Source organism: Adiantum capillus-veneris, chromosome 20 (assembly GCF_014529385.1).
Source record: "Adiantum capillus-veneris isolate H3 chromosome 20, ASM1452938v2, whole genome shotgun sequence".
NCBI classification, from domain to species: domain Eukaryota; kingdom Viridiplantae; phylum Streptophyta; class Polypodiopsida; order Polypodiales; family Pteridaceae; genus Adiantum; species Adiantum capillus-veneris.
The window spans coordinates 45,467,239-45,482,930 of NC_140950.1; positions in this window are offsets into that span (position 1 = coordinate 45,467,239).

Genomic DNA, 15,692 nt, shown 5'->3' on the forward strand with positions numbered 1-15,692 from the left:
CGTGATGCATGAAGCTTTCCATCTTCATAGCATCACCAACGCCACAAGGAACACAAAGATTGTATTGTAACAAAGTCTCTCTTGATGGGAGAGTTTATAATACAAACGCCTTTTGGAGGGGAGACCGGCTCCAAGTAAATCCGGTCCTCAACTATTGTCATGTTCTCTAATACTCTCTCTCTTGCAAAAGTATTGTTCATGCCAAGTTAATTAAGTACTATGTTTATGTTGCTATCATCAATTAAGTTCACCCTCTATGTTCTCAAAGTGATCTCGCAAAAATGCTCACCTTAATTCTCTTAATTCCGCTATCCTCAAAGTTCATAGGCCATTCCCATTACAAGAGAAAAAAGTCATATTCAAAGTACAAAGGAGATGCATTAGATTGGTCATTTTCATCCTTTTTCTCTTTCTTATTGAATTGTGCTACTTCCTAGAACTAGTGCTAGAAGATTTTGTTGATTAATTTTATGCCAATCAAAGATACTTTGATTTTTCAAAAGAGGGACTAGCTCACTGGATGATGGCATCAATGATGATATCACCCAAAAAAAAAAGCACCAAAAGAATTTGTTGTGTGTGTGTGTGTGTGTGTGTGTGTGTGTGTGTGTGCGCGCGCGTGCGCGCGCGCAAGATGGATAAAAAGCAAGACCTTGCATTCGAAAAAGTAGTTGAATTTTCAAGTTGATGCTTAAGTTAGGCCCTAGCTTTATGGAGAGCCACAAGGTTAGTGGAAAAGAATGGGTGACACTTAGGGTTAAATGGGCTTTGTTCTAAGGAGCTCTTGGACTTGATGCACTTAGTGTGAGTTATCAAGAAATAGAAATATATTGCAAGGGGTGCGTTTTTTAAGGCCAATCATCCTCTACCTACTTGGTGATCTATTTGGTTGGTTTACAGCATTTTATGTTCCTTTCAAAAACCTTTCTAGTCATAGTGAGAACTAATTATAAATTATAGCATTTAGCTCCAAACATAAAGACTATTAAATTATTATGAGTTTCCTTTGTTACAAGAAAATATTGTAGTACTTGATATTGCAAGTTCAACAATAATAATCAAGTAAATTTTGTTTAAGATGATGAAAGAGAGTTGTGATAGGATTTCACATGAGGAGAAACCATGAAATCCTCGAAAGAAACTTAGGATTTAAACAAATTTTAGAGAATACATGGTTTCTGTAAGGAAAATACGTCAAAGCCCCTTTCTTATATAGTGAGTGTATATATAGAGTCAATGGAGCTTTTAAGGATTTTCTCATATGGTTACTACATGGAAAATAAATCAAAGCCAATTTCTTCAAGGGTGAGTATAAAGTACGAATGTACTTTTTGAAGAGCTCCCCATGCAGTAAGATATTAGTTATTATATAGCAAGTGTTGAAAGTCAAAATTGCTATATGGTTATTGCATTGGAGTAAGCATTTGCTACTTTCAATTAGCAACTCCTCTTAGTTACTAGATAAGAAATGCATAGGCATTGTATAATTGCTAATTCTATCTAGCCGTTATGAACCTACTATATAGCAAATCCACAAAAACTATTGTTTTGCTAGTTCTTTCTAGAAATTCCACCACAAGCTTAGGCAATTGCCAATTCCATCCAACATAAAAGCTATGATTTGCTACTTCCAACTAGGAAATAGCGTGAACAAGATCAAACTTTCTATATGGTAACATGTTAAAAGTTTCTTGTGCTGCTCACCAACAAGCCTTCAACTCGACGCATACCTGCAGTCCCTTAGCGGCAACACACCTGCCTCTTTCTCTCTGTGGCGCCACCAGCCAGGTGGCTTCTATCAACTCCTTGCTCACCATGCCATCCTTTGCCAACTCCTCTCCTGAAGCTCGACCCTCGGTGATCCTCGGCCTCCCCTCAGCCAGTAATTCAAAACCTTCCCTATGCAGCCACGCCTGTATCTGCAGCTGACCCTTGAGGCTCCCAAGCACTAGCGCCCACCTCTTGGCCTCCCCCGCACAGGAAGGCCGCCTCCTGCCTTCTCAAAACCTCCACCCCCTGATGGCGCTCCTCCACGCCATAGCTGGCGGCTCCCTTCAGCGCACCTTGTGAACTCCCTAGTCTGGTCTTCCAACCCGCCCCTTCATGCATCACCCAAGTGACCACCTCTTCACCTCCTCTACCAACTCCCCTCCTCCTTATGGCAGCCCACCAACTTCATCCACATACGGTGCCACCTTCCAAAAACAACGCCCCCTCACTTCTGCAGCAGACGGCCCTTTTTTTTTTTTAAGCTCAAAGCTATTTTTATTTAGAAGGTGTTCCCGTGAGCAAAGCAAACGGCAGCCGCGTGAAGCTCCACATGTGGTAACCATAATTCGATGCGATACCAACTTGATAGTTGGCAACATACTCGGTTCGCACTCATGAAAAAATATTGAGGTGACTGCCCTCAATGCCGCATCTCTAACACACGTCAAGGGGTGTCGATGACTCCAATCGGAACTTGGCATACCTATCTTCGAAACATCCCAATGATTAGAGGCCCAAAATTATGGCCCGACCTGTGATGTGCCACATCTAGCATACGCATCCTGGCAGTAAAGTGTCGTGCAGACATCCTGCATATCACAACCTGATGGTACCTGCATCCAGCACTCCTTGTCCTACTCACAAGCTTGTGATATCAACCTTTGCCTATGCCGCCTGTGATAGCAGGAAACCCTTGAAGTTTCCCCTAGCAGATGCTCCATCTCGATGTACCTGGCCCCTAGCACCATCAAACACTTGCCCAATGCACCTGCAAACCGTCCTGCATGGACTTCTTGCACTTCCATAGGTCGACACAATCGGGCTGTACCAACGTTCTTAATCAGTTACTATCCTTTTGATACGGCAAGACATTTTGAAATTCGCTAAAAATAAGTATGCATCCTCTCCAGGCTCTCCAAAGAAAAGAGGATATCCAGACATTTGGCATTGTCTTTCCATTGAATTGATTTCAAAGTGATGCACGTTTTTGTTTTCTTAAAAAGATTTACACAATAATGTTTCTAAATGGCAATCTGTTCTACAACAAAATAAAAATATGCACATCAAATGATCTATGATAATCAACAAGAGGCAAGATGACAGGGTTTGGTGATGCATGAATTTCTCCTACTCTTTGAGCACCAAACATGAACACCATATGTTGTTGAAAATGGATCTTTCTACTAATTGCAACGTTCATTCTAATGTGTGGAGTGAAATGGAAGGGGAAAACCACTATTCATGGGCCATTATCCATTGTCTATGCATGACCTAATGCTTAAAACAAAACAATTAAAATATAGACGTCCAAACTAAGATCATACCTAATGAGAGGCAAAATAAAATGATTTACTAAAGCGTTTATCTCGGCCAACCTAAGAGGACCTAAAATTCTACGCATTACACGTTGAAATTGCAACTTAATACTAATAATTATGCGTACCTTTTGCCTTGCAATGGGAATGAAAGATTCATACGAATTCTCGTGATTCATGCAAACTACTTGACTTTGCTAAAGGTTGATTCTACACAAAAATACACAAGCCTTCCTGAGTGGGGGCACCAATTTCAGGCAGTCCGGGGCGGGCAACAAGAAGAGTGGCCTCTAAGCACCCTTCTATGCTCCCGTGCTACTCAATTGGATTGGGGTTGGAAAAAACAACAAACACACACACAAACCTGCAACCTAACCCTACACAAATTTGGGGCACTACCTAGTTTTAGATGCGAACTAGGACGCATAGAGAGAGAGAGAGAGAGAGAGAGTTCTCGGGCTGCTTTGAAATGTATCGGCAGTGATCAAGAAAACACAAATATATATGTAAGAAAGAGAGAGAAGGGAGTAGGGGGTGCTTGTTGCACTAATACCTTCTTATAAATCTGCCATGACCAATCAAAGTGAGATTAACATTTGTTCAACATAGCTTAAGTACATTACACCTCAACACATCACAAGATAAACCACCCCAGTCACTGTCTTAAGGCCAGGGGAGTCCTCTCCACCCTGTCACCCTCTTACAACATGTGGAATTTATGGCTAAATTGATAACAACACCTAAAGACAAGCTATCAAGAACTTAAATAAAACACCAAGACACTTACACATCATTGTTATCCATGACTTCACGTTAGAAGAGAGACAAAGTATCCATGCCTAGTCCAAATCCACCCTCTTTGATTCAGCAAATGTTGGGCTTACACTAGTAGGAGAAATGATAGGCTTCCTACTCTCAATTAAATGATCACTCTCTCTCTTACAATGGCATAGAGCTCCCTTGCTAATCACCTCTAATACAACACATACAAGTGCATAAGCCAATGAGATTCCACTCAAGAGCTCCTTCTCAAGAGATTGAGCTTGGCTACTAAAGCAATAGCATAGTGCTCTTGTTTATGGCTTCCCCCCTTTTGTGCTAGCTACACCCTCCTTTTATAGCAATTTTGAGGGCTAGGGTTACTCCTCTAACCGTGGTTGGATTAGATTTTAAGCACTTTATCAAAAAAAAATTGCTTGGAATTATCAAGAAGTTGGTGGGGATAGATGAAGAAAAGAGAGAGGAGAGAAATGGAGGTGATAGGACTTTTCATAGTGGGTTAGTGTTAGTAGATTAGTAGAGTTAGTATTTTTATTAATTTACAAATGGAATTGTATATTTACAATGGGAGTATCCATGTACGATACAAATAAGGAAGAAAAAATCTTAAGAGGTAAGAAAAGATGGATTTCTACAATGTTGATGCTCCAAGTGTCTTGAGTAGGGCCAATTTGACACTTATTGATGGTCCACTAGCTTTGACGGTACGTTTTTTATCCACTCTTGAACTTCCTTGGGAGCCAAGGTAATTGAAGATCAGTAATCAATCACCATGATGCTGTCTTTCAAGAGAAGAGGCTGAATTTTGTGGTTTTTTTTATACATATGGATAATTTGGAGGAGGAAAAATGAAACTAGGTGGTCAATCTTGGAATGGGAGTGTGTAGGAGGCATGAGGTCACCATGGTTTCTCTTATTCTTGAAGGTTGAGGAGAAGGTGAGTGGGGTGCAGAGAGGAGAGGCGAGAGAGATGGGGATGATGAGTGGAGAAGTATGTGTCAAAGAGGAAAATGATAAAGTGGAAGAGGGAGTGTGGCTGCATGGCATGGGCAAACTGGGGTCCACCAATAAAATCATAGCTCACATATCGTAGCTCAAAAAAATTTGAAGAACTTTGAGGCAAAATTTCAGCTTACGAGATACAATGCTTGTTTTTATCACCTTTTCAAATTCGGAGATCAAGTGGTCTTTAAAAGTTCAACAAAACAACTGTTTTTTTCATTAAAAGTCCTTGTGGAGCCCTTCTTTGGAAGATTCTTTTGAATGCCTCCAAGAGTGAGCCCTCCATAGTGCATGCATGCATGCCACATATCCTTGACCTTATTTTGTGGGTCTATAATTGAAGATATTGTTGAACTCATGATATAAGTGAATAATACAACTAAAAAAATGGAGGGTCTAAAAAAATATGTACATGTCAAATATAAATAATATAGGTGGAAAAAATACAAAGGGTCAACTTTTATAAAAAAAACTCTCATTATGAGGCTACCATAAAAAGATGAATACTTTTGGTGTTCTAATTTATGAGAGTAAAAGAGAATAGATGTAGGAAGGAAAAAATCACAATAGTGAAAAAATATATACATAAATAAAATTAGTTTTTTTGGATTTTTGTTGGGATGGAGTTACACCAAAAATAAGAGAAGGTTGCATGAAATTATTTCTATATGGAATAAAGAGTATGCAAAATGGTAAGAAAAAAGATGGTAATGGTGAGTTAACACTAGAATGGTAACCTAACAGGACATAAAAGTGTCCTTTCAGGGTTTTGGAAAAAAATTCCAAAACCATGGTAGATCCACTCATTTTGAAAAATCCTTTCATGAGCTTATAGTTCAAGGACTACTACATATGGAAAAAATGAGAAACTTGTAAGATTTCTCATCCCTCGGTCACTATAAGCATCCAAAGTTGATGGACCACTGCATTTTGCCCAAAACAGCAATTTCTTACGATTGATTGCATATAAATAAGAGGGGGGATTAATTTAGGACATGAGATAAAATGCCCTGTTAACTTCAATGGGTTGGTGATCGAAACATATGGTTGCTTTTACCTCACTAATTTTTTTTTGGGCAAAAAAAATAAGTATTAAAAAGTTGTATTTTTTTCATTCTACGAACCTATCATCAACGTTTGTATAGTCACGCTCAATACAGATACTATATACATGTTTTCTTAGTTCCCTTTGGGCCTTTGGATTCAAAAGGAGCCATGGAGCATGTAAAAAGGATAATGGGTCTCTTACTAAGTGGAGCCTTGGGGGCAATGATAAAGTGCTAAATATAGCAAACATGAAAAAACTGGGTTTAGCATTATGACCTCTAGAAATCCACAGAAACTACTCAATATCTAGCCAAGTTTGTAGTTTATGATCAGATATGGTTACTACCTACAAATTACACACAATTGGCCTAAGAAACTAGCAATATTGAGAAAGTTATACTTGCTACTCTAAAATGTCTCGTATTCTTCAGCAAATCAAAAAACTCAACCATCATCATATACTATGCTATATAGCATATTAGGTCCCCCAAAACTCAAGGAAGATTAGCTTTATGTTATACATTACACTTACACAATCAAAATTGAATTTGAATATCAAGAAAGCCACCAAAAAAATCATAAAAGTGCTAATCTTGGCCAAAAAATAGGATTATGGAATTCTTGTAAGTTGGTCATAACTTTCAATTTTAAACTTAGCTCTCTCTACAAGCATCAAAACATGTTGAGAACTGTAAAGTATTATTCTCTAGCAATCTAAACCTCACAAACATGAAGTTGAGAGTGGTATAGTTGCAAAAAATTGAAAAAAAAGCCAAAAACAGGACCCATTTTTTCACACAGTTTAAGTTCAAAAATGTTGTGCAAGAGTAAGGTTAATGGTGAAATCCATATTCCAAAAAAAATGTGAAGTTTTTTTCAGCTCATAAGGCAACTTTGTGGATATATAGCACCTAGAAATTCCTTTTCATACTCTTCAAATAATTCAAGAAAAATGGTCACTTAACAGGACACAAAAGTGTCCAAGGACATAAAAGTGTCCTGTTACCATTCTAGTGTTAATATACATAGCATAAGTAACGCACATCTAGGTAAACATATTTAAATAAATATCAAAAAATTATGTAAAATCCTTATATTTAGGCCCTATATACAATGAAATATTTACACACAAAGAGGCCATAATGTACTTTTATTGTCTTATTTTTTTATTTTTTGGCTCAAGTAGCCTGGTGACTAGCTAATTGAGGGTTTTTAAGAAGATATGGGGAAAGTCTCCTAACTCACACACGCCTATGTACACTGAAATGGTAGGGATAACCACAACGTTTGAGTGATTTGATAGGGTGAAGTAGCTCATTATGACAATTTTGGATAGCCGAAAAAGGCTATCATTGCCATGGAGCTCAGGTTTATTACCTGGATCCTAACGAAGAGTATGCTATTCGCATTGATGACTATGGTATTGAGTTTGAAGAGGAGATTAGGGAAAACAAACAAGAACAAATGTACATGGATAGAAACGGAATGCAGTATCTACAAGTCGAAAACCTTGACGTGATAGACGAATGGGGATTAGAAGTAAACACCATAATTCCAGATATGGCAACTAAAGAAGGACCACCAACTTTAGAATTTGAGGGATACGATCAAGTTGATTTGAAGCCTTTGAAACGGCTTAGTATGGATAATCCTAGGATCAGAGTCTACTGTTGAGACGATAGAAACGTCAAAGGTCTTCTATGGACTTAGCATGCCAAATCAGGACAACTAACACCCATGAAGATCATCTATATCTTCAAGATCAAAGATAAGGATTCAGCAGGCCTACCACCCTACCTGTTTAGGGATTGTTATAACAATAAATTTATTATGATGAATCTTGAGGAGGTAGAACAAACCAAATACCAAGGGTACTCCATAAGGGATTGAATATTGGGCCAAGGACCATAAAGTATTCCAAGAGAAGAACACCGTGAGAGATCTTTCGAGAGTAATGTTAAGAAACCAGAAACCATCTCATCACAAAGAAAACTGGGTGACACTAAAGCCAGTCCAGGGCTACATGAGTCACTATTTCCAACAGACTGATTTGAAGGACTTGGGATAGGACTAACTGCCAGGAGATCGGGATTTGAGCCAAATAGACGTCTTAGACCAGCTGCTTTTGAAAAATGGTCAGAAAATACAGTGGATCAGGGGATCCATATAACAACTTAGCAAGATTTAAACAAGTGCTAAGAGCAGAAGGCATATTTGATTTACATACTCAATTCGAGGGGTTCGAAATGACATTAGAAGGAAAAGCATTGACATGGTTCCAAAACATTCCACCAAGGTCAATCATGGACTTGAATACATCAGCTCAAGGATTTGTAGCTACTTGTTCCAAAATGGGGATCAAACACAATATGGTAGCTCAAATCTATAGCTTTAAACAAAAACAAGGTGAGTCTGTCAGAGATTGTGCAACACGAATGAAACAATACATTGCAAGATGCCTAGAGCTAGAGATACCTGCAGAAGAAAGACTAGTATCATTGTTTCTAGAGGGACTTCTAAACAAAGAACTTCATGCTATACTGTATACAAAGAAGCATACAACCCTAGAAGAGTGTGTGTCAAATGCTATTGACTTAGGAGATAATTGTGATATTTTCAACAAAGAAGATGTCCCTAAGGATAACCAAAGCAAGAAAACAGCATCCACTAAACCAGCATAAGTGGAAATGGCTGCTACATCACCACTTTCAGCCATAAAAGACATGCTCAAAAGGATAAATGACACGATGAATAACGTGCAAAAAGCACCTATGAGGGGACCAGGGCAAGGGATATCTCAACCGGGACAACCAATTAGGCCACAAAAATGGTGTGCAATCGAGGGTAAATGGACCAACCATGAGACCAATGAGTGTTATTACCGACCAAAGTATATTAGGGATGTTTAGTACGTGCCTATGAGGCCACAAGGACAACCCATGTACAGATATCAGCCTAATATGGCCCAGCTCAAAGACCACCAATGGGTATGGAAAGACCTCAACCCATGTTGGACCAACAACCTCCATATCCTGGACATAATGCAGTTCCTATAAAGTACATACATCCAGAGGGAGTCATAGATGAACAAGCACTAGTGCATGTTACACCCTATGATGAGCCTAGTCCATCTATAGTAATGGTAGAAGGAGATTGGTATAGCTCATATCCACCACCAATGAAAGAACTTGTGACGTATACACCACCACAACTTGCATCAATGTATTATATGGCTAATCAAGGTGTTAGACCTCCTATGGCAAGACCCATGATTAAGCCAAGAAGTGGAAACTGTCATAATTGTGGTGCAAATGATCATTGGAAGAATGAATGCCCAGAGCCTGACAAAAACCTCAAGCCAGTTGAAGCTTATTGCATACAATGCTGCAAAAAGGGAGGACACGTCCCAGAGGGTTGTTCAAAAAATCCTTTAAACAAGGGTAAAACAGTAGTGAACGTAGTCCATGTGATACCTAGTAGCTCATCTGAGAGCGAACCGATTGTTCCAATCAAGGTAATCACCAGAGCCCAGGCTAAGAAAAAGAAATATAACTCCTCTGATGATTCAGAGAATACAAAACTTTCCTCTCAAAAGACCAAGAGAAGCAGAAACAAAAGATATGAGATGAGAAAACAAAAACAACAGGCTGAAATAGAGGAGAAAGCAAAGAAGTTATTCCAGTTAAAGGTGAAAGAAACTGGAAGTGAAATCAAAGAAACCATCGTGAAATCTAGAGGATCAATTTTGGTAGACATAATTTTTGAGCCAATTAATGCAACCTTCGAAGCTTACCAAGCGGGACTTAAAGCAGGAAAAAACATGAAAAAATTATCCTTCTCCAGACGTGGAAGTAGCTAATCTTGAAGCTTATCAAAATTTGGTAAGGATCACGCAAGAGATGCTAGGAAAAAAAAACCAAGCTCGAAGGTATGGCAAAACCTGAAGAGCTCGTGGTAAGAACCAATAAAGAAAAATCCGAAGTGGTTGTAAAACCCCACCTTGAAACAAAAGAGCCAGAACTTATAGTCTCGGACAGCAAAGATGCCTTAGACAGAATTCCATTTGTAGAAGACGACTGGCCAGGACACTTATGGGAAAAGGTTATAGAGATTAATGATGGGAGCTTAACTCTGAAGTCAGCTCCTATAGAGGAAGTATGGTTAGACAATCTACCTCCTGATATGGATATGGATGTACAATCCTTATACGGGGATTGTGGATCTAAAGCTTCAAAATGTCTAAACCATTGACCTTGAAAACATTACCCTCTTACTTGGGAGATAACGAAGATGAATGCATAGTGTGTAAAACCACTCAAGTACAAAGAGCGGAACATACCCTAGAAGTAGATAGCATTCATTCAATCATGTCTACACCCATGCAATGCAATCTTACTTTAAGAGAACTGTTGAAAATTAGACCATATTTATGGAATGGTCTACAGAAAAATCTAAAGAAGGTGGGATTAACATGGCTAATTGCATAAAAATTAGGAAATTTAAAACACGAAATGGACAACAAAGAGATTAGATATGCTCCAATGAACAAAGTTGGAGAATACTATAAAGGGGAAGAAGGAAACACCACCCTTCCAGTGAAATATAATGGAGACACCATGGAAATACTGGATAGTGGGGTAGGCATAGCCATAGCCACTAAAGCAGTATGGGAATCCTAGGGACAACCAGCCATTAGACAAACTCAAATGAAATTGCAATTGGCTGATGGACACATCGAAATACCCTTAGAACTGCTTGAAAAAGAGATAGTTAATTCCTGTGGATTGAATATCAACAGACTTTTGCCATAGAAGACTTTGGAAAGAAACTCAATTACGAAATCGTATTGGGAAGACCTTTCATGCGACAAGTACAACTCATCCAAGATTGTGGAAAACAATTATCTGTACTTGAAGCAAGTTGGAATCAATAACTTAAAAGATCACACTTATAGAGATATTGTCATGAAAATGCCCATACAAGAGTTTGATTCAGTTTCTTTGGCTGAAACTAAGCTTCTATCTTGGTTGAATAAAGACACTCCTATTTGGATGTGCGGAGCTTCAAAAAACGGGAGCTTAAAACAAGAAGAATGTATCTTAGAAAGGGATTGCATAGATGAAGCCTATGTACCTAAACCCTTTCCAGAGCATTTGTTTGAGCCATTTGAGTGGACTCAAATCTTAGCAACAATGGATCCATGCATAAATACGTCTATGTCTACTCAATTTTGCAATGAAGACAGCTATGACATAATTCCCATCCAAATGATCTCAACCCTTCATATTGAAGACAAAATTACGGAATCCAAGGACTTGATGAAAGCTCAACAAGTCCTTTTAGACTTCTATTATGATGCAGCAGATGAGTTAGAAGAACACTCAATTACCTCAGATGATTCGGGGTCGGAAAAAGAACATGTGAGAGCTAAGCTACTCATGCAAGGAGGGGAGGGAAAAAAATTTGACTTTCCAAACCAGAAACTGAGAAGACAAAAATGGTATAGACAGAAAAGAGACACCAAAAACGTGAAATCTAGACCCATGCCATCAATCTCCAGTAGAACACAGTTCCTGATGTAGATAGATGCACATGATTGTATCAAGGACAAAATCACTGGTAGATATCCTTTAAAGAAGAACATAAAATGACAAAAACATCGAGAAAAACAAGAAAGGAAACTCAAGCAAAGCCTAAAAACTAGGACAAAGATTCAACCATGACATGAGTTGAACATAAAAAAAAGTATCAACAGTTGAAAAAGCCCTAAAGGAGATATATACGACCGAAATGGAAACCACAGAAGGGGATGGTACACATGTAATGAGCGTTCCATCCCATTACAAGAAATATACTCTCCAAGATTGAAAAATCATAGTCAAACAACCTGTCAGGGAACTACGAAGATAGGGTGTGTCCTATGAAGGACCTAAAAACGCAAAAAGGATAGATCTGGCCGAACCAGGAGAAGAGGCTAAACCTATCTACATTGCAAGTGACCTGACAAAAGAAGAAGAAGAGCTTTTTTTAAGCTTACTAAAAGAATACCGAGATATCTTTGCTTGGTTTTATAAGGATCTCAAGGGTGTTGATCCAAAAATCTGTCAACATATCATACCCATGAGAGATGGTGCGAAACCAAGTAGACAAAGGCCATACACATATAATGAGACATTTTCAAAAAGATCAAAGAAGATATTGAAAAACTAAAGGAAGCCAAATTCATTTATAAAATTGAACACACAGATTGGGTGTCTCCAATTGTGGTAGTACCCAAGAAAATGGAAAACTACGGATGTGTGTCAATCTTAAGAAAGTGAATGCAGCTACCATTAGAGATAACTTTTCTCTTCTAATCACTGAGCATGTGTTAACGAGTTGCAGGTAAAGAATCTTACAGCTTTTTAGATGGCTTTTTGGAATACAATCAACTTTTGGTTGACCCAAAAGATCAGCATAAAACTGCCTTTGCAACTGAATGGGCTATTTTTACCTCTATCGGATTATGCCTTTTGGGTTAACTAATGCTCCTGCTACCTTTCAAAGATTGATGAGCATGCTTTTAAAGAATATCTAAGGAAACTCTTAGAAGTATATATGGATGATCTATGCATACATTCATCAATCCGGGTTGATAATTTTAAACACCTCAAAAAGGTATTCAAAAAATGTAGACTTTATAGGATTTGCTTAAATCTTGAAAAGTGCACATTTATGGGTAGACAAGGAAAATTTCTTGGACATATAGTGTCTAAAAATGGCATAGCTACTGATGGATAAAATTCATGTTAATGCTGATTTCCCTAGAGCAACAACAGTTAAGGGGGTTCAAGCCTTCTTGGGACATTGTGGATATTACAGATGGTTCATTTACATGTATGCTATAATTACAAAACCCATGAATAGCTTGATTACACACTTTGAATGGACTGATGACTGCTCAGAATCCTTCATGAATCTTAAGCAAGCTCTCACTTCAACTCCAATATTGAAAGCACCAGATTGGAACACGATATTCCACATACATGTAGATGCTTCCAATTTTGCCATTGGATGTATACTAGCTCAACCAGGATTACGAGAAAATTGATTTTTCTATTTCTTATACTAGCCGACAGCTGAACATGGCACAAGAGAAATATACCACCACCGAAAGGGAAGGATTAGGAATGATCTATGCCATAAAAAAGTATAGACATTACCTATTAGCAAACAAATTTGTTTTCTTTGTGGGCCACCAAGCCTTATTGTACTTGGTCAACAAGCCATGCAACATGGGAAGAATAGTAAGATGGTTCATCATTCTACTAGAGTTTGATTTCACTGTAGTTGTGAAAAAGATTACCACTCATCAAAGAGCATATCATTTGTCTAGGATTGTCTAGGATTGTCTAGGACTGAGAAATGAATCTCCAAGCTGCTCTATGGGCTTATTGAGTTTCATTTAAACAGCTTTAAATGCAACACCTTTAACCTTGTTTATGGTCTTGATACCATATTGCCAATAGAATTTCTATTGCTGACACTAAGGGTAGCTAAGAATCTTGAGTGGACTGGGCATGAATTGTCTAAGAGACTTGAAGATTTAGAAAAGCTAGATGAGTAAAGGCTAACTGCTATAGCTCTCACATCTATTGATATGTATGCATAAATTTTCTAGCAAAGAGCATCATGTGCCTAACCAAAGGCACTTTTTCCCTTTGGCAAATTCACGTATACAAGACCTAGCTTTAGGTATTCATTAATGTTTTTTGTGTGGATTTTCAATAATTGGCTTTTGTAGTGAGGCGGTTCGGGGCGGGCAACAAGAAGAGCGGCCTCTAAACACCCTTCGAGGCTCCCGTGCTGCTCAAATAGGGCTGGGGCAAGCACAATCAGAGACAACAACAGCCCACAGCCAGAAACCAAACAAGAAAAGGGGCACCACCTAGTTGTAGATGCGAACTAGGACGCACGTGATATCTCCATGTACTCAAACGCACAAAGAGAGGGGAATGCAAGATTGCCACACACAACAAACACAAACATTCACCACGCCAGAGAGAGGCAAAGCGCACAAATCAACTTGAGCAACTCAGTCTTAGCCTAACGACTAAATGCACACAAAGCTTGATGAGAAATAGAGAGACAACACAAACTTGACCTTGTTGCCAATACACAAATTGTCTTAGGGTCACGGGAGTCCTCTCACCGAGCACCCTCTTACAATTGAAAGTTTTGGCGAACAATTCAACAAGCCCTCAAACCACCAAGCATGAAATGGCACAACAAACTTCAAGGACAATATACCTTCAACCACCTGATGAGCCAACTTATCAAGTCAATTTGAAGAGAAGAGTCGTAGTTGCGGCATACAATTGCACCCAAAACTATGAATCTTATTTATGGACAAGAGTAGTCTACAAGTGTGATTGCAGAGTATAGTATCACTCCACTCCTCTAGATGGCATAACTAACTTCAAGCTTCTCCATGCACCTATGTTAGTGATGGAATAGAGCATCACAATGCAAACACTCTACACAACTAGGCTTGAAGAGTGGTGTGTTATGTGTTGAGAATGGCGTGGTGTAGTGTGTGTGATCATGTGATGATTTACAAGGGAGAGAAGGGCTCTATTTATAGGTTTTAGAAGCCCGATTAGGATTAGACCTAATCAAGTTTATTTGAAGAAATCAAATATTATGCATATTTTATTTTTTGAATGAGGGTGGGTCTCTCTTATCCTTTGAGTCACATGGATGTGGGCTCAAGGGAAGAGAATTATTGAGGATGAAAGGAGAGAGGATTGAGTGAATAATTTGGGAGTGCCTACTCTAGTAGAGGGTGCATTTTACAATAAGGTTAGTGGTTAGTAGTTAGTAATTATCACTACAACATATTTACAAAATCATTCACTAAATGGTGAGATATATGATGAGAAAATTTAGAGAAGGGATGAGCTTGTAAAGGGAGGTTGAAGCTTTGGAGAAGTTGACATTCACCTCTTTACAGCACCGGAAGAAGAAGCGGTCAGCATGGCGAAGTAGCGCGTGTCGATGAAGCTATGTTATCCTCAAACCTTGAAAAATTCATGATAAAAGCCTTCATTTGCAGAGGTTAACTTGGATTTTTGCTAATTTTTTGAAGTTCTTTACAAAGCTGAGAGAGAGTATGGTAATAGACATATATGTAGAGAGAAAGGGGAGCTCCTAGGGTTGTAGAAATGGAGGATGAAGGCTATGGAGGTATGAGAGAAGTGGAAATGGTGAAGAGGGTGAATTGGGACATGGGAGTTGCAGGTTTGGGAGTGGGAAGGAGAGGGAGGAGTGTGTGTGAAAGAGAAAAATGATAAAGTGAAAGGAGGAGTGTGGCTGCATAACATGGGCAAACTGGGGTCCACCAATAAAATCATTGCTTACAGCTCGTAGCTCAAAAAAATTTGAAAACATTTGAGGTGCAAATTCAGCTCACGAGCTACAAATTTTGTTTTTATTACCTTTTCAAATTCGGGGAGCATGTGATCTTTAAAAATTCAACAAAACCGACTGTTTTTTCCACTGCACAAAGTCCTTGTGAGT